The 19,463-nt window shown below is 39.4% G+C and overlaps 1 long non-coding RNA gene and 1 pseudogene across 1 annotated transcript; one reads left to right on the top strand and one right to left on the bottom strand.

Annotated features, from left to right (window-relative positions):
- Positions 1-620: 620 nt before the first annotated feature.
- LOC122690228 lies at positions 621-9,648 on the top strand. The gene is made up of 3 exons (XR_006340016.1): positions 621-1,371; positions 1,836-1,929; positions 7,646-9,648. It is a non-coding gene; the product is annotated as an uncharacterized LOC122690228 (long non-coding RNA).
- On the bottom strand, positions 4,576-4,978 carry LOC122690227 (annotated as a pseudogene).
- Positions 9,649-19,463: the final 9,815 nt, after the last annotated feature.

Raw genomic sequence — 19,463 nt, 5'->3', positions numbered from 1 at the left:
GTGAACCACTCCTTGGATCCTCTGGTGTGTGGTCTCCCTCACTGACTGATAAATTTGTCAGACTACAGATTAATCCCAGATGTTCTTAGGCTAATTGGAATAGGACACCCGTATATTCCATATTGTTAAACCGAGGCCCAGATGGAATGTCACTAGACTGAGAGCATCCAGCAAGTTCACACCTGAGCTCCTCCAAACACCTTCCATACTTGAGGATTCAGAAGGGCCTGCAGTGGGATACAGAGCCCTCTACCTCTGTCAGGAGGATTCCATGAAGGAGATATTGGAACTTGATTTTGAAAAATACATAGGCATTCCCAGGAGAAAGGCAGCATGACTTCTTCTTCATCTGCCCCAGTGACATCTCCCAGAGGGCAAGGGCATCTCCAGGATTTCCTTACTGGAGGTGACAAGGGGCAACAAACTGGTTAAAGGGCAGAAGCGGTCTTGTCTTAAAGCTACATTTGCAAAGTAAGGGCACTATTACTATATACATTTTATTTTATGAAAAAATAAAAGCAATTTTTCCTAAAATATTTTTATTGACATATTGTATTAGAGTAAGGGAAAAATTTTTTTTAATTGGTATAAACTTCTTTTAGCTGGAGTGGCTGGAGTGGGTATGTCGATAATGTCGATTTGGGAGCATCCAAATCCCACAGCCAACCCCACAAGCCCAGCAGAGGGGAAGCTTACACTGACTCCTTCCCCTTTTCCTCCAGTGCTATATCCTAGGAGGGCCTATAGGTCCCTGATTTCTTCCCTTTCGCCCCTCGTGGTATGTTCCAGGAGGAGCCTGCAAGCAGTCCGACTTCTCATCCCCTGTTATCTGCCAGGAGATAATAGCCATTGGCATCTCCGTGTCTTTCCAGAGGCCTCTCAGCTTCTCTGAACATCATTACACAGATCCATAGAGTTCAGAGCCAAAGACCCTTTCTCCAAGAAGCCCGCCAGAGAAACGCCCCCATTCTTGCTCCCCACCACCTGTGAGGCAGGGCCACCGCTCCGCAACGTGAGTAGAGGCTTCCTCATCCTCTGTACGGAATGGACACTCCTCCAACATGGCGTACCCCACGGGGAATCGCACCTCTGGCGCGGCCACGTTCCCCGCCTGACCACGCTGCCGATGGGCACTGAATGCCCCAAAACTTCGACTCCGTAACATGGCGATGTTGACTGTTGGTTGACTGCGGCTTCGAACGCGGTTTTGCGCCTGTGCAGAGCCACGCCCCTTCGTGTGTGAACCTCCCACCCAAACCCCGAGAAGGGGCGGTGCTAGGGGTGGTGACCGGAAGCGCCTGCAGTTTTCGGCCGCGATTTGATAGTTGTTGTGAAGAGGATCCCGGTGCTCTGTGTCCTAGCGGTGTGAAGGTAAAGGGGACCCGGGGAGGGTGAGTGTTGCGGAATTCTGTCTGGTCAGTGATGGAGTCGGTTGTCTGGATATAGCTGGATGATTCGCTTATTTTTCAGGCTTTCCTCTTTTCTCCTATCAATGTTAAGATCTTAAAGTTCACTCTGAGACCCACAGGGTTCGGTGCTTTATATTCTACGTGTTTTCTAAGAGTGGATTTTTTTTTTTTTTTGGTCCATGAATTATTTAGAAGTGCGCTTTCATTTCACAAAAGTTTATCTTTTTACTAGACTTCTAAGTTTTCTTTGGTTAGAAAAATGTCTGCATGAAGCTCATTTCTTGAAATCTGAGGGGACTCATGGCCTAGTCCTTGGTGAATTTTTAATGAATGTTCCATGTATAATTCAAAAATAATATTTAATTGTTTAGCTGTCAATTGTGTTGTACAAAATTTTTACTTTTTTGTTTGTTTCTTCTCTTACAGAGAAAGGAGAGATTAAGTCTCCACTGTGATAATGATTTTATTCATTTCTTCTTCCGCTGTTCATGACCCAATTTGAGTTGTTTTGTATGAAGCGGTGAGTCTTAGATCGAGGTGCATATATTTGATGTTCAGTTACTTAAGCACTGTTTGTTAAAAAGACTGCAGTTCCTCCACTGACTCCTTTTGTACCTTTGTCAAAAATAAATTTGCCATGCTTTTGTGCAGCTACTTCTAGATTCATTGTTATGTTCCATTTGTCTATGTGTCTGTCTGCTTTTATCGTGAACGTACATTGAATTTTGTCAATACCGTATGAATTTATATGATTTTTCTTCTTTAGCCTGTTAATATGGGGGAATCCACTTACTGATTTTTGAATATTGAACCAGCCTTACATTCCTGGAATAAACTTCACTTGCCTGTGGTGTATAATTCTTTTTTTATATTGCAGGAATTATTAATTAATGCTTTTTTGAGGATTTTTGTGTCCAAGTTTGTGACAGACATTGGTCTGTAGTTTTCTTTTTCTGTCCTGTCTTTGGTTTTAGTATTAGGATAATACTTATCTCAGTAACTGAGTTAGGAAGTGTTCTCTCCTCTTCTATTTTCTGAAAGAGATTATGTAGATGATATTTTTTCTTTTAATGTTCAGTAGAATTCTCCAGTGAAACCATCTGGGCCTGGAAATTTCCTTTTGGAAGCTTTTGATTATGTCTTCAATTTCTGCAGTAGTTAAATAACTGTTCAAGTTATCTATTTAGTGTCTGTTCAGAGTACCTACATATTTAATAGTGGGTAAATTGTAGGAGTCTATGTTTTGTGAGAAAATTGGACTATTTCACCCATGTTGTTGAATTTATGTGCATAAAGTGGTGTGTGATATTCCCTTACTTTCAATGACTACAGAATCTATAGTTACATCTCCTGTTTCATTTCTGATATTGGTAATTTGTGTCTTCTCTCTTTTTATCTTTGTCAGTCTTGCTAGAGGATTACCAATTTCATTGTCTTTTCAACAAACCGGCTTTTAGTTTCATTGATTTTTCTCTATTTTCAATTTTATTGATTTCCACTCTTACATTTATTACTTGCTTCTTTTTGATTGCTTTGGGTTTTCTTTGCTCTTCTTTTTCTAGTATCTTATGGTGGGAGCTTACCTAATTGATTTAATACCTTAATTCTTTTCTAATATAAACATTTAGGATTATAAATTTACCTTTCAACACTGCTTTATCTGCATCCCAAATTGTGATATGTTGTATTTTCATTTTCATTCATTACTTTTTAATTTCCCTTGAGACTTCCTCTTTGATCCATGGGTTATATAGAAATGTATTGTTTAATTTCCAAAGTTTGGCAACTTTCCTGTTACATGTTATTGATTTCTAGTTTGATGCTATTATAATCAGAGAACATAAGCTGTATGATTTCAATTTGTTTTATGACCCTGGAGAGTGTCACACAGGTGCTTGAAGAGAATGCGTGTTCTATTAGTGTTTGGCTGGAGTAGGATGGATATGTTCAGTTAGGACTCTTTTCTTGGTCCTTTGATTAAGGGGTGCAGGCTTTTCTTAGAGCTTTGTTGTCTGTGCCTGTTGATGGTTTTGAGTTATAAGCTTCTCTAGTGGCCTGTTTGTGATACATGCAAGGGAAAAGGAAACCCAGGGAACTCACTACAGTTGTTCCTTAGGCCCTGAGATCTGTGGACCGTGCCTTTTCTTTTTAACTTTGAGTCTTTCTATTTGTATTTGTTGTTATGTCATTTCCCCGCCCCGCCCCCCGGTCTCTTCCACATTCATTATTCTGTTCCATCTGTATCTTCCTGTATTAACTTTGTAAATTTAAATTTTGCTGGGGAAGCACCTGTTTCACATCAATATAAACTATGTTGCTATACAGTTATGCATAATATCCTACAATAACTACTTTGAAACACTGCCTTATCTGGGAATGATTCTCATTCTGTAGTCTCTCTCTGTATATATGTGCGTGTATGTGTGTGTGTGTGTGTGTGTGTGTGTGTGTGAGAGAGAGATAGAGAGAATATATATGTTGTTTAACTCTTTATCTCATTTGCTAGGGAGTTATCTGTGACATTGGTCGTTTTAAAGGACCAGGTCTTTGTTTTCTTTAAACTCCTGTTATATTCATTTGATTTATTTAAGGTTTTTCTTAATTACTGTTTTCCTTTTGGGGGGGTTGCTTAATTTTGTTTTTTCTTTCCTATGTTTCAGAGTGAATATTTAGCTCTCTTTTGTTCTTGTTCACTTTTTATTTATTATTTTATTGAAGGGTAATTGCTTTATAGAATTTTGTTGTATTCTGTCAAACCTCAACATGAATCAGCCATAGATAGGTATACGTGCATCCCCTCCCTTTTGAATCTCCGTCCATCTCCCTCCCCATCCCACCTCTCTAGGTAGATACAGAGCCCCTGTTTGAGTTTCCTGAGCCACACAGCAAATTCCCGGCGGCTATCTATGTTACATATGGTAGTGTAAGTTTCCGTGTTACTCTTTCCATACATCTCACCCTCTCCTCCCCTTTCCCCATGTCCTTAAGTCTGTTCTCTATGTCTGTTTCTCCATTGTTTCCCTGTAAATAAATTCTTCAGAACCATTTTTCTAGATTCTGTATGTGTGCGTTAGAATATGATATTTATCTTTCTCTTTCTGACTCACTTCACTCTGTATAATAGGTTCTAGGTTCATCCACCTCATATACCCTGAGGAAACCAGGGTTGAAAAAGACACATGTATCTCTCTTTTGTTTTATCTATTTATTTGTATAGAATATTTACTTTGTTGGTCTTTGGGGGCAATTTGATACATCACCAGTGTATTACAGCTGAGCCATTAATCTTGTAGCTTCACCACTGTTAACTGGTTCATTTTTATGACACTGCTGAAAAATCAGCTGTTTCTATAGAGATTAAAGATAAAAACTTTTTGAGAAATGTGCAAGTTCCTTTTGTATACCTACAGAAGATTTTCCCACTCTATTAGATTTTTCATCTCTCACAATATTTATTTTCTTTAAATTAGTGGTAACTGGTTTTGCTGTATTTTTTACCTTAAAGTTTTTTGGCTGGCTCTATGGAATACATTCTTGGACTTCTGCCCTCTTAGTTTGTCCATGGCCATGGTCTTTGATACCCTCATGCAGCTGCTCAAGCTCCAGGTAATGCCATCTGCACCTGTTATATTTATTTTTATTTAAAAATAAAGCCATTAAAATATATACATCTCACTCTGTATACAACTTTAGCATGTTCCATGACTTCTGGTAAAAATTGTGTAGCCTTTGTATTGATTTCTGACTTTGTTTTTTTTTTTTTTTGCTGTGAAATGTATGTTTATTCTGTTACTTCTGGGTAGCTGTACAGCTCAACTAGGACAAATTACCAGATCAGTTTTACATTACTGCTTCAAGACTGCGGTTTCTCGACAACTTCGAACTTGGGGTCTTCAAACGTGAAGTTAGGGAACGTATTCATGACTTTGATCCTGGGTTATTTAGGAAAGTGTTCTTTTTCTTTTTTCTCTTTCCCTTGTGGCTCAGCGGGTAAAGAATCTGCCTGCAATGTGGGAGACCTGGGTTTGATCCCTGGGTTGGGGAAATCCCCTGGAGAAGGGAAAGGCTACCCACTCCAGTATTCTGGCCTGGAGAATTCCATGGACTGGATAGTCCACATGGTCACAAAGAGTTGGACACGACTGAGCAACTTTCACTTTCTTTTTCTTTTAAAGCAGATTTATTTATTTAGTTATATAAAAGAGACATACTATATATATATATTCAATACCTTAAAATTCATCAATTTAAAGTGTACGGTTGTTTAGTCAACACCACAGTATAATTTTAGAACGTTTTCAATACCCCAGAAAGAAACTTTTCACGCATTAGCAGACATTCATCATTCATGCCACCCTACATCCCCAGCCCTAGGGAACTTCTAATCAGTTTTCTGTCTCATGTGTTTGCCTATTCTGGACATTTCATATATATGGAATCATGAAATATGTGGTCTTTTGTGACTGACTTCTTTCCCTTAAGATAATGATTTCAAGGTTCATTTATGTTATAGCATGTATTGGTACTTCTTTTTTATTGCCAAATAATATTCCATTGTATGCACACACCAAATTTTGTTTATCTGTTCATCAGTTGGTCGACATTTAAGTGGTTTCCTCTTTTTGGCTACTATGACTAATACTGCTGTGAATATTTGTGCACAAGTTCTGGAGTGGACATGGCCTTTCATTTCTCTTGGTAGATACTAGGAGTAGAACTGCTGGGTCATACGATGACTGTATATGGATAGCATTTTGAGGAACTGCCCAATCTATTTTTCAGAGTGGCTGTACTATTTTAAAATTTTACCAGTAATGTCTGAGAGCTCAAATTTATTCACATCTCACCAATGTTAGTTACTGTCTTTTTTTTAGCCATCCTAGTGTATATGAAATGGTTTACTAATGAATAGAACATTTTTGGTTTTGATTGTATTTCCTAAGGCATAATGACGTTGAACATCTTATACTAGAAGATAACATCTTATATACTATATGCTTATATACTATATATAAGTATATATATAGTATATAAGTATATACTATAGTATAACATCTTATACTATAAGATGTCCATTCCCAACATTCAGACATCTACCAGGTTTTTTTCTGGCCATGTTATTTGATAGAATTGTGTAAAAAGTTCTATAAGCATAAGAAAAGAAAGCATATTCTCTCTTTCTCTGACACAATGTCATCTTTTCGTGTTTAAAATTTAACCTATTCATACTTTTCATTTTATTTTACTTTTAATTTTGTTTACTTTCTTGTTTCTTTTTCATCTTGTTTCTTAACTTCCTTTTTTTTAAGTTTCTCCTAATTTTATGTGGTATTTTCCCTTTCCCAACAAGGATGACTAAATCTGTAGTGCCTGGATTAGTTGATCATAATGATATTGTACCTCAGCTTGGACAGGGAGACACCTTCCCCTCCCTATTTCCCTCAACAGAAGAAACAGTTTTTCCCTCTGCATGTTTTTGTGGTAATTAAAAATTTTAGTCCCAGACTGTTAGTAATTTCCTTATGGCATATATCTTCTGTCTTAAGAAACTTTACTTAACATTTTTTTCCAAATTATAATGTTTTCAACATCTGTTTAATAATAGAACCATGTTTATTTTGAGCCTCCCACATATAAGGTACCATGTGGTATACCATTGAGAACGTGAGCTTTGAAGCCAGGTAGACTGACTTCAATTTAACATCACTGAACCTCTGTTTCTATATGCATACTGTGAGATAATAATAATTACAGCAGGACACAAATAATGTGATTGATGTACACATTAAATGAGATATCTCCTTCTTCATATTACATGATTCCTTGTAATAACCATACTTGCTAATATGAATTAAATATTTATCTGGGCCTGTCTGTTGCTGAGTTCCTTAAAAACATCAACTCATTTAATTCTCACAGTCCCTTGAAATAAATATTTTTGATTTGTTTTAGGGAAAAGAAAACCTGAAGAAACATTTTCATATTCATATAGCTAAAGGATGACAGAGCTAGAAATGAAGCTTTTGTTAGTTTTAGTCTAAGTCTCATGGTCACACTCATATTCCCTTTTGATGAATGACTTGAATAGGTTGATGTGAATAGGTTCAATAGGTTGAATAGGTTGATGTGACTGTCTACTCCACAGTATTCCGTGCCATAACAATACTTTGGTGCTCTCAGGAAGCACTTATGGGGTGAATGCAGAATAACTGACCACGTGAACACTGTCTTTCCAGGTTTCTTGGAATCTCTGCTTAGCCCTTGGGACAGACCCTGTGGTAAAGGCTGCAAGATCTTCCATTTCCAGCATCAGCAGCTGTGGTTAAGTCCACAGGTGCCCACCTGACCTCGGGTTCCTGGGAAGGGCAGAGTTGTCAGTAAGAGAACCGGGGGGTAAAGCCCAGCAGGAAGATGCCAGGCAATCAGAGTGCTGCTGACTACAGGGGCACGGGACAACTCCTGTGAGGTAAGGAGTAGGAAGAGGCACCCAGGGACAGAAATTCTCCAGAATGAAAGATAATATCTCATTATTTTAATTTATATGACTTTTTTTTTAATCAGGCAACATAATCAGGGGATTTTTATTGCTGATTTATGTATGTGAATTTCTTTCTGTCCATTGTTGATTTATTTATATTAACTTAAGGATTTTTACAGAGTTTTTTTGAAGAGTAAGGTTAATAATCTTTTATCATTCTTATATATTGGGTTGGCCAAAAAGTTTGTTTGGGGTTTTCTGTACGATGTTATGGAAAAAACCCAAATGAACTTTTTGGTTAACCCAATATTTCTGTGAATATTTTTTTGCCACTTTGTAATTTGAAATTAGCTTCTAGTTTAGTTATAAGTGACAAAAGGTGCCAAAGAGTTCTCAAAGTCTTCTTAAAACAATGACTCTTCCCTGATTTGTTTCTCCCAGATTCCAGCTCCCTAGAAGCAAGCTCTCTTAAACTTTTTAATGGATTTCTTTTTAGTTTTGAACATTATCTATTGACTTTCCACTATGGAAGGTAGAGATTTAGCTTTTCCATGCACCTCCACTCATATACACATTTGCCTCTACCTATCACTGTTCTGATTAGATCTATCGTGTTTATTATTGTGACTGTTTATAGTTGAGTCATGTAGTATCCATGCTTACGGTTTCTTCACAACTTTTACTTTACCCTGGAATTAACTATTTTTCAATGGATTGATCATTTCTTTGCTTTACTATATACATATCAATAATTCAACTCAAAATTCTTTCTAGTTATTTAAATCTCCTCTCTGTATGTTCAGACATAGACGTTAAGGAATCTGCCTGCAGTGTGAGACTCAGGTTCACTTCCTTGGTCAGGAAGATTCCCTGGAGAAGGGACTAGCAACCCACTGCAGTATTCTTGCCTTGAGAATCCCATGGACAGAGGAGCCTGGTGGGCTACAGTCCATGGGGTTGCAAAGAGTCAGACACTCACATAGTGACATTACTTATAAATACTCATACCATGTTTACTATGAGCCCAGCACTGTTAAACACACACTACATCTACTAACTCATCTTTGTTACAATCTGGAGAAGTAGGTACCATTGTTATTCTCATTTTATATAAGGGGAAACTGTTGTTTGTTGTTTAGTTGCTGAGTCGTATCCAACTCTTTGAAGCTCCATGGACTATAGCCCCCCAGGCTCCTCTCTCCATGAAATTTTCCAGGCAAGAATGCTGGAGTGGATTGACATTTCCTTTTCCAAGGGGAAACTGGGGCATAGAGAAAAACTATCTGGCCTAAGTTAACACAGCAAGTAATAGTGGGGAGTGCTATCTCAACTCTGGGTATCAGTGTCTTCTCTTTGAAAAAATCTTCCCTGGACCTTGTTGACTTGCTGAAGGCTTGTCTGGTTGCTCTCTCACGTTCATGCACAGCTATGATTTTGGTGTCTACTCTTCACCATCTATCAGGAAATCCTTTTTACCTCTGTCTTGTATCAGATTCCCTTCCCTGAGAATCCAGTTTTTTCCTTCCTGTTTCCTAGATCCTGTGTCTTCCTCCTTCTTGGTTTACCCCCTAATTTGGGGGGTGGGGTACATCCTTCAGTATGTCCTTGAAAATGGATGCATGACAAGTGAACTTTACGAAGCTTTGCATATCTGAAAATGTCATGTAAAATGTATTTATGTAATATATATTTAACTGTGTAAATACATTTATAGAAATAAAAAAGTAATAAATACCATGGAAATATGTTTATTTGACCTGATAATAAATTTATCTTTTTGGCTGATGCGGGGAGCGGCTTGAAAGAGCTGACTCTGGGAGCTGCCTTGATTGATTATCAAGGGTCTGTTCACAGACATAGCTCTCTGTCCCGCCACCCCTCTGAAATTTACTATCCAAGTTAACTCCTAACAGACCATTAGTGAGCCTTGAATGCACACAAGGTGCAGATAGATGGCTTTGCACGACTGCCCTTAAGATAAGTAGGATGCCTTTGGCGCCTTGAGAGAGCTCTGGTGATTGTTATCTTAAAGATGATGTACATGGGGAAGAATTTTCTTTGGGATGCCTCTCTTCTTGGTTTAGTATATATGTAACCCTGAGAAATAAAGAATCATCATTGACTGCAGCGATCCTCTCGACCCCATCTGTTCTGTCTCCTTATTTCTTAGCCTAAAGGAACGCGTCGTGTTGCTCGCTGAAATCTTCCGGCTGGCCCGGCAGGCTGAGTGTAGAATTCTAGGTTGGAAATCATTTTTGTGTAGAATTTTACAAACCTGTTTCCAGTCTAGTCCTTTTCCCACTCATACACACATTTTTTTCTGCTTTTCAAAAAATCTCTTATTTCAGTTATTGATCCTCCATATTTTAAATTCTTTGCTCTACTGATTTCCATTTCTTTCTCTTTTGCTCTCCTTCCTAAAAGTTTTTTTTTTAACTTTATCTCCCAAATCATCTTCTGTGTCTCTCATTAATGCTATTCTATATTTTTCGAAGATGGAGGGATACTCAAAGATACTGGGATGGTATCTTGAGACTGAAAAGTGAGGCAGGCAACTCCATATAATCAATGGATCAGTTTATTGTTATAGGTAACTTACTCACAGTGTGGGATCAGGGGGTCGATGAACCAGAAGTATTCACAACTGCCTCCTACACAGCTGAGGGACGATTGGGACAATTTCACAGTTAACCCAGAGTCTGAGTGGGGTACGTGCATTCCTAAGTCAAGATTTACGAATGGGCAAGTAGTCTTATGGGCACTGGGAATACCTCAGTGAAGGTCTTCATTATTATTTAAAGACTAATAGAGCCTAGAGGCCACAAGATCTAATGATCATTAAGCAATATCTATTAACTATCCATACAAAGCCCTTGGTGACAGAGAAGAGACTTACTACACAGTATAGCCCTAGGCAGGGTCAGTGCGGAAGCCCAAGATGGCCTCTATTATGATAACAACTATACATATGTTTATATATTTATAATTTTATTTATTTGTTTGTTTAGGCTGTGTTGGATCTTTGTTGCTTTACAAGGGCTTTCTGTAGTTGCAGTGAGTGGGGGCTACTCTCTACTTGCAGTGCTTGGGCTTGTCATTGCAGTGGCTTCTCTTGCTGTGGAGGAGGCGATCTAGGGTGCATGGGCTTCAGTAGCTGCAGTTCCTGGGCTCTAGAGCACAGGCTCAATGGTTGTGGCATACGGGCCTAGTTTCTTTGTGGCATGTGGAATCTTCCTGGACCGGGGACTGAACCCATGTCTCCTGCAATGGCAGGTGAATTCTTTACTACTGAGCCACCAGGGAAGCCCATGTTTTTGTTTTAAATAGCTCTTTTTCTTTTCAGAATTTTTGTTTAGTATCTTATCATTCTTATATTAGTAATAGTTTTTAAATTTAATTTTTAAATGATAATATAGTCAGATGGCTCAAAAATAAAAATTTTTTTTCATTTATTTTTATTAGTTGGAGGCTAATTACTTCACAACATTGCAGTGGGTTTTGTCATACATTGACATGAATCAGCCATGAAGTTACATGTATTCCCCATCCCAATCCCCCCTCCCACCTCCCTCTCCACCTGATTCCTCTGGGTCTTCCCAGTGAAAAATAAAAATTTTAAATATATATAACATTTTAAAATATGAAAAGCTATATACAGTCTAAATTCTCTTATCTTTTTCCTATCTATTCACTTCTCTTTATTTTTTTATTTTTATTTAGTTTTTGGCTGCACTATGGGGCATGTGGGATCTTAGTCCCCTGACCAGGGATTGAACCCATGCCCCCTGCAGTGGAAGCATAGAGTCTTAACCACTGGACCACCAGTGAACTCGCTGTTTACCTCTCTTTAATACATATAACCAAGTTAGTTTTCTCTGCATGAATTTCTTTATGTAAGTAAAAACAGTTGAGCGCACACTGTTATTTTTTCTTTTTTTAGTTCAGGAAAGGTATCCCATAAAACAAATTCTTATCAGTTTTTGGTAATTTTAAATCTTTTGGTAAAATAGAATGTGAGTTATAAACCATGCTGCCATGAATGTTTTTGTTCATGTCATGTATGTGTGTCCACCCTCTCTTGACTGTATACATAGGGATGGAGTTAGTGGGTCCTAGATTCAGCCTATCTTTTAAAAAATATTTTTGTTGTGAAATATAACATATGTGCAGAAAAGTGTGCAAAACAGACATGTACAGCTCAGTAATTTTTCACTGTGTAGGTCTAGAAAATGTCCATTGTTAGCATTCCAGAATTTCCTTACTTCCAAACATAATTACTCTCCTGACTTCTATGACAACTTATTTCCATTGAAAAGAAAATCACAAGCCACAGAGTGGAAGAAGAGACAGACAAGAGAGGACTTGTACCCAGGATGCATAAAGAACAGTAGAACAGTAAGAAAAAGCAGATGACCCTGTAGTCAGAGGGGTTATTTGAATAGGTGTGTGGCAAAGGAAGAAATCCAAATGGCTAGTAACACCTGAGACGGTACTCAGGGAAATGCAGGGAAATCAGGGAAATGCAAAAGTGAAACCACAATGTAATCCTACCATACCTCCACCAGAATGGCTAAAATTAAGAAGCCTGACAATGACAACTGTTAGCAAGGATAAGGGTTTGTATCAGTAGCTCATATAGTCATCTCAGCACATATAGTTGCTGATGTATTATCTCATATGAGCAGTCCATAGACTGCTGGTGGGAGTGTAAACTGGTACAGTCTCTTTGGAAAACAGTTTAGCTTTCTTCATCAAAGCATGTGTAGACCATATGAAGAAACTCTTCTAGAAAATACCCAAGATAAATCCTTGGCTAGTGTACCAGGTTGTTGTTGTTCAGTCGCCCAGTCGTGTCCAACTCTTTGACCTCAGGCATGAGGAGGCTCCTGGGCAAAGAGCTGGCAATGTTCTGTTTCCAGGCCAGAGTGGGAATTAGGTAGGTATTTGCCTTGAATAATTAGTTAGGCCAAATATTCAGGTTGCGTGAATTTTTGTGTGAATATTATATTTTGTAAAAATCTTTTGAAAGAGAATACATGCCCTCCAATTTTGACCTTAATCTCCCATATACCCTTTCCAAGGGCAGCTACAAGGACACACACACACACACACACACACACACACACACACACACATACACACACAAACACTGCTGTATCCATTTCTAAACTTCTAACACTTTTCTCATTTATTAAGAAGTCTTAGTGATAATTAAATGTATAGATAATTAAATAAATAAATGTAAGAAGTTGCCTTATTCTTTTCAAGGATGAATCTTATTCAATTATATGGATATATCACAATATAACCAGCCCCCTGTTAACAGACATTTAAGACATTTCCAGGCTTCCCTGGTGGCTCAGATGGTAATGAATCCACCTGCAATGCAGGAGACCTGGGTTCCATCCCTGGGTTGATTTTTGATTGTTATAGCAAAATGACCTTCTTTGTGGGTTTTTTCAATTGTATAAGAATGCCTGTTTTCAGCATACTCAAGACAGAACAGCGTCTTGTCATATTTTTCTTTTTGGCCCATGTAATAGGTTAAAATATGGTATCTTACTACAGATCTAATTTGCATGTCTTGTATCATGACTGATGTTGAATACATGTAATTGTGTTTAAAAACCCATTTATATTATTTTTTCTAAGCTGATTTTAAATTTCCTTTGCCCATTTTTCTATTAGGTTGTTGCTATTTATATATTTAAAGACAGTGGCTCTTTGTCTTTTATGTGTGTCCCAAATATTTTCCCTCAACTTCTCAATTGTCTTTTAAAAGAAAAATTCTGACATTTTCTCATGCGATTCACAAAATTGTGCTTATCAATCTTTTGTGTCCTCCAAGTTTTGTGCCATAAGTAGATGGCCTTCCCTATTGCTCATCTATATTTTAAAAAAAATTCCTGCAATTTTCTTTTTTTTTTCCTTCTGTCTTTTTTTTGGGGGGAGGGGGGGCGGTCATGCCATGTGGCATGCAGGATCTTAGTTCCCTGACCAGGGATCAAACCTGTGCCCCGTGAATTGAGAGCAGGGCATCTTAACCACCAGACTACCGGGAAAGTCCTCTGCATTTTCTTTTTAGTGCTTTCATGTCTTTGGTTTTGCTTTTACTTCTGTGACCGTCTGGATTTTTGATGGTTGTTGTAAAGTCTTAGCTGGGGATCAGTCTTCATTTTCTTCAACATGGTTACATATTTGTCCCATCACTATTTGTTGAATAACCTATAGTTTCCCCACTAACATGCCACATTTCATCATATATACACACATTATAATATATACTAACATGCCGCACTTCATCATATATACACACATTATAATATATAATTGTGTGTGTGTTTATAAACCTTATTCTCTTCTATTGATCTAATGGTCATAGTCTATATGATTCTAATTCCTTTGCATTTATAGTTGATTCTAATAAATAGGTGGGCTAAGTCTCGGATTACTCTTCTTTGTGAGGAAGGCTCCAGGGGGTGGTTCTGAAAGGCAAAGATCATTAATGCCTTTCACTTTCCTGTACTTCTGAGGTCTAAGGTGTTTCCTCTTCAGGTTCTGTGTTGTTGCTCGTCTTTTACTGACACAAAATCATTATGGCCCATTCTAGTAGCTATGAATTCACCTAACCCCCCAATTTTCTCCTACTACTTACCAGACCTTTTATCTGAATGGATCATGTACAAGAGAGACAAGGACGTTTTTCATGAATTCACAGAGATCTGTTAGGTTGTGTACTTTGGCCTGTGTGGGTTGCTGTAGGGGGACATAGTAAGCAGTGTGCTGAACCAAGTAGTAATTAGTCTTTTGATCTAGGACAGTGTCCATCCAACGAGAGAATCCAGGTAGCTGAACCAGAATTAAATTTCAGTCTCTCAGGCTCCCCCACTGCTGGCTGGGCTGCCATCCAGAGGGTTAGCAGCCAGGCTGGTCTAGGTCACTCGGTAAAAGAAAGATTATACCCAGGATGTTCAACAGAGGATCCCACATTGTCAAAATATGTCCCTGTAACCCCTGATCTTAATTAACTACCCAGGGAGTAGCTGAAAAGAGCTGATTCCTTTCCAGCCATATTCATTGACCCAACTGCCATAATAGGGTGTATGAACCAGAAGCAGGTAAGGGTGGTAGACTCTGAAATCCTTTGGAGTCCATTTAAAATTTTTTTTAAACATATAAATTTTATTTTTCCAATGATCATTATTATTGCAAAAAGTGCTTAATAATACATAGAAAGTAAAAGCCTCTTTGTAATTTCATCCTGGAGAGTCTGCCAAAGAATTATCTGAAAATTTCCAGGAAATGTTTGGTTGATTCTTTCTGTGATATTAGAGGTTGTTAGCCTGATCCATTCTTTATTAGGTTCCTCATTAGTTTTTTATCTGATGATTGATTTTTATCATTGCCTAGATCATTAATTCACTAGGAGTTACAAAATCGTGATGTTCTAATTCTGTCATTCCTTCTGGATTTATTGGCTGGAATGTTTCTATAAAGAAGAACTTTCTCTCATCAACTAGCTTATTTTCCCTGTTTCTTTAACTGATAAAAAGCTCAAGGGGCTTGCCCCCAGCCAGGCTCCGGGTTTATGGATGCTGAACTTCCTCCTGTGTTCCCCTTAACAGGAACCCACTGAATCAGAGCTCTATTCTGTCCTGTGTTGTTTTAGCACTGGCATTTGCACTGTGTTGTTTTTATGCATTTCTAGTATCCCCTAAGGCAGCATTTAGTCACACTGAACTGTCTGGGCTGCCATATTTTCTCCTGAGGGTACCAATTATTGTTTTTAGGGCTCCTACTACATAGGTTTGATTGATCAGTTCCTAATTTGAGTCCATGTTTGAGGAGGCCATTCCAGTGCTTGACCATACCAGATGCCAGTGGATGGTAGTGAGTGTGGAAGTCCATCAGATACCTTGACTATCAGCCTATCATTACATGACTTTTGCAGTAAAAGGCGTACCACTCTCAGGCTGCAAATAAATAGTCCAGGATGCTGAATACCTGACACTGATTAATTCTAAGGGCCGCAGTGGAGTGGCTGGCGTCAGCTGAGCAGACTGAAGTAGCAACACTTCAACGTGAAAAAATATCAACAGTTGTATGCAACAGCATACAGTGAAATCCCTGAGAACGGGTTCTTGAGATGCGATGCTGTGTTCCAGGAGCAGGCAGGCCCACAATTCATGCAGTGTTCTCTTCCTCATTCCAACAGACCATTTTTTAGAAGGAGTCACAGTTTGGCCGGCCATGGTAACTTCTGCATCAGAAAGGTATAGTCTTGTAATTTGTGCCCAGTCTGTGATGATGGATGTGTTTGTTGCCATGTCCACGTGATGATGGATGCAGAAAAGCAATAGCAGTGATCTGGGCCCTGAGAGCTCCATCAACAGTATGATTCTAGTCAGTGGCATCAGAGAATGGACCCTTACCATGAGACCTACATAGGTGACCCAGACCATTCAGTTAGCAGCCTCGATTTGTTTCCATGACTCACCATACTACAGAGGGCCATCCAGCCTCCCAGCCAGTAGTCTTCCAAGTGGGAGACTGAACAACTGGATGTTGGCTGTAGCTTCAGAGTCAGTAGATTATCAAAGGGAGTATTGGCCAGAGTTATAAGAATAACCTTGAATTCTGCCTGCTGAAGGGAGCGCTCACATCTATTCTCAGTTCTGCTAAGGTTGAAGAGCCACAGAGCCCAGAGTAGAATGTTAGATTCCAGCTAAGCCCAGTGGTTAGTGGATCAGGTTCAGGCATTTGAGGAATCGTCTATGAATCAAGTGCCCCACAAAGCCCAGCAGCCTTGCTCTATGGTTGGCAGAGTGGGAAATAAATTTTCCCCCAAAGGGATAGCTGTCCCATTTTCCTCTGAAGCCAAGATGCTGCTGGAGCCGGGCCAGCTGTGCTCTTGAATATACTCTTTCCGTTTGACAAATGGAGGCTTGTTGGGTCCTTCCCACCTTGTCAGTCATCAAGTCTGAATTGACCTACCCCCAGATGGGACTCTCAGGCTAGATGGACTCCATGGGTCAGGTGTTCAGTTTGGACAAGGGCCCAGTGGAAAGCTAATAGCTGCTTTTCATAGGGGGTGTAGGTAGTAGCTGTGTAAGGAAGAAGAAAAGCTGGTACCCTAAGGAGCTTTTCCAGATGGGCTTCCCTTTGCTACTGGCCCCAACAGGCAACACCGTCAGTTACACAGACTGGTAACTCAGCAGGGTCACCGTGGCTTTGAGGACCCTGAAGATAGAGAGCAGAGAATGTGTCACAGCATGCCAGATAGCATCCTACACTGGCCCATTGGTTTGGCCCCACTCAAAGGACATCGCAGTTTAGCAAATATGAAGGATCTAGTAGAATGTCCAGGCAAGGCACATACTGTCTCCTTTTCCCAAAGAGCCCAGGATGGTGCTGGACTTCCTTTTTTTGGCGTAGGGTTCAAAGAGGTAGGTCTTCTTTGACTGCAAGAGGAATGGAGCATCATGAATCCATCCAGAGGTCCCAGACACTTTATTTGCATTTTGTCAGGGCTTACCAGCCACCTCTGATGTGGCAAAGGCATGATAATACTATGGGTGGAGCCAATGAGACTAAGGCTTCTGACTGGCTAACCAAGACTTCATCTATACAGTGAAAAGGTTGGACAGCAGAGGGTAGAGGCAGTCTTGCTAAAGTCTGACCCACTCACTGATGGTGCTCTCATTACCCCTGGGAAAGCACTGCCAGCGTGTATGGAAGGTCTTGCCATGTGAATGCCAACTGGTCATGGTGCTTGGTGTGAAGAACTGTGAAGGGGTGGAGATTTTAAGCTAACATGCTGGTGTGCCACAGTTTCAAGTATGTTGACAGAGGCCATGAGACCCCTGAGTCAGGGATGGGATACTTCATAGTTGCAGAAAAATCAGTAGCCATAGTCAGCATGTTTGCATTTTAGGGGAAAAAAAGTTAAAGCTCTTGGCAACCCATGAAATCTCTTCAAATATAAAATAGAAAGAAAATGGTTTTGTTATTGAATAAGCATCAAAGCAGGGCTTCCTGGGTAGCTCAACTGGTAAAGAATCCACCTGCAATGCAGCAGACCCCAGTTCGATTCCTGAGTGGGGAAGTCCCCCAGAGAAGAAATAGGCTACCCACTCCAGTATTCTTAGGCTTCCCTGGTGGCTCAGATGGTAAAGAATCTACCTGCAATATGGGAGACCTGGATTCGATCCCTGGGTTGGGAAGATCCCCTGGGAGGGCATGGCATCTCACTCCAGTTTTCTTGCCTGGAGATTCCCCATGGAAAGAGGGGCCTAGTGGGCTGCGGTCTATGGGGTCACAAAGAGTTGGACACAACTGAGAGACTAAACACAGCACAGCACACAAGCATCAAAGCAGACCACAGTGTGCATCACAAGCAGTTAGCTAAAGAGATTGCACAGACAGAAGGAAATCTCATTCATCCTTTTCTGTGACAGAGCATATAGAGTCCATTACATGCTGGTTTTCAAGACACATGATAATTTATCAAGTCTTCATGCAAGAGGACTTAACCGGATGATTTGTCCTACATTCTTTTGTAGTTCATCCTAAGTTCAGCTGATAATGGGAGTGGCTATCTGTGCTAGTTAATTGCCTTTATCCAAAGGCAAAATTGAATTTCTCTTTTCTCTATGACAATCAGAGAGTTCCAGCTTAGAGCCAGACACCTAGGATAAGGTGACAGGGAGATAGGGTACCATCTTCCTTAATGTTTACATGTCAGTGAGGTGGCCCTTAAGAAGACCCTTAAGAAAATCCCAGGTCCTTAAGAAAAACATTCCTGGGTTACAATGCTGACAAAAGGCTTATTTAACTGTTTAAAAGATTTACATATATTTTAATATACATGTAAGTGGCAGAGGAAACATTTACAAATACCAGTTTTCTCAAGGAAATACTCTAAGAAAAGGGAGATCTCTTTCAGTAACAGGGAAAATTCCATTTTTAAAAATCCTTGCACTTTCCCTTTAATAATAACAGCACATTTTTCTGATTATCTCCATGGTAATTTCTACCTTTGTCTGGGCAGTGTGCTGCCACCTAAATATCTAGCAAGTCCGTATAATAGCAAAATAAAGTAGTTAGGAAAATCACCATAGGGTGAATTTTAAAAGTCAGTGCAAGCCCTCAAATAAACTGTTTTAAGTGTAAAAAAAAAAAAAAAAAAAGTCAGTGCAGCCTTCAGAATGGGAGAAAATAATAGCAAACAAAGCAATTGACAAAGAATTAATTAAAAATATACAAGCAGCTCCTGCAGCTCAATTCCAGAAAAATAAATGACCCAATCAAAACATGGGCCAAAAAACTAAACAAACAATGCTCCAAAGAAGACATACAGCTGGCTAACAAACACATGAAAAGATGCTCAGCATCACTTATTATCAGAGAAGTGAAAATCAAATCCACAATGAGGTACCATCTCATGCCAGTCAGAATGGCTGCGATCCAAAAGTCTACAAACAATAAATGCTGGGGAGGATGCCGAGAAAAAGGAACCCTCTTACGTTGTTGGTGGAAATGCAAACTAGCACAGCCACTAGGGAGACCAGTGTGGA

Source organism: Cervus elaphus, chromosome X (assembly GCF_910594005.1).
Source record: "Cervus elaphus chromosome X, mCerEla1.1, whole genome shotgun sequence".
Taxonomy (NCBI): Eukaryota; Metazoa; Chordata; class Mammalia; order Artiodactyla; family Cervidae; genus Cervus; species Cervus elaphus.
This window is presented reverse-complemented; position numbering and strand designations above follow the sequence as displayed.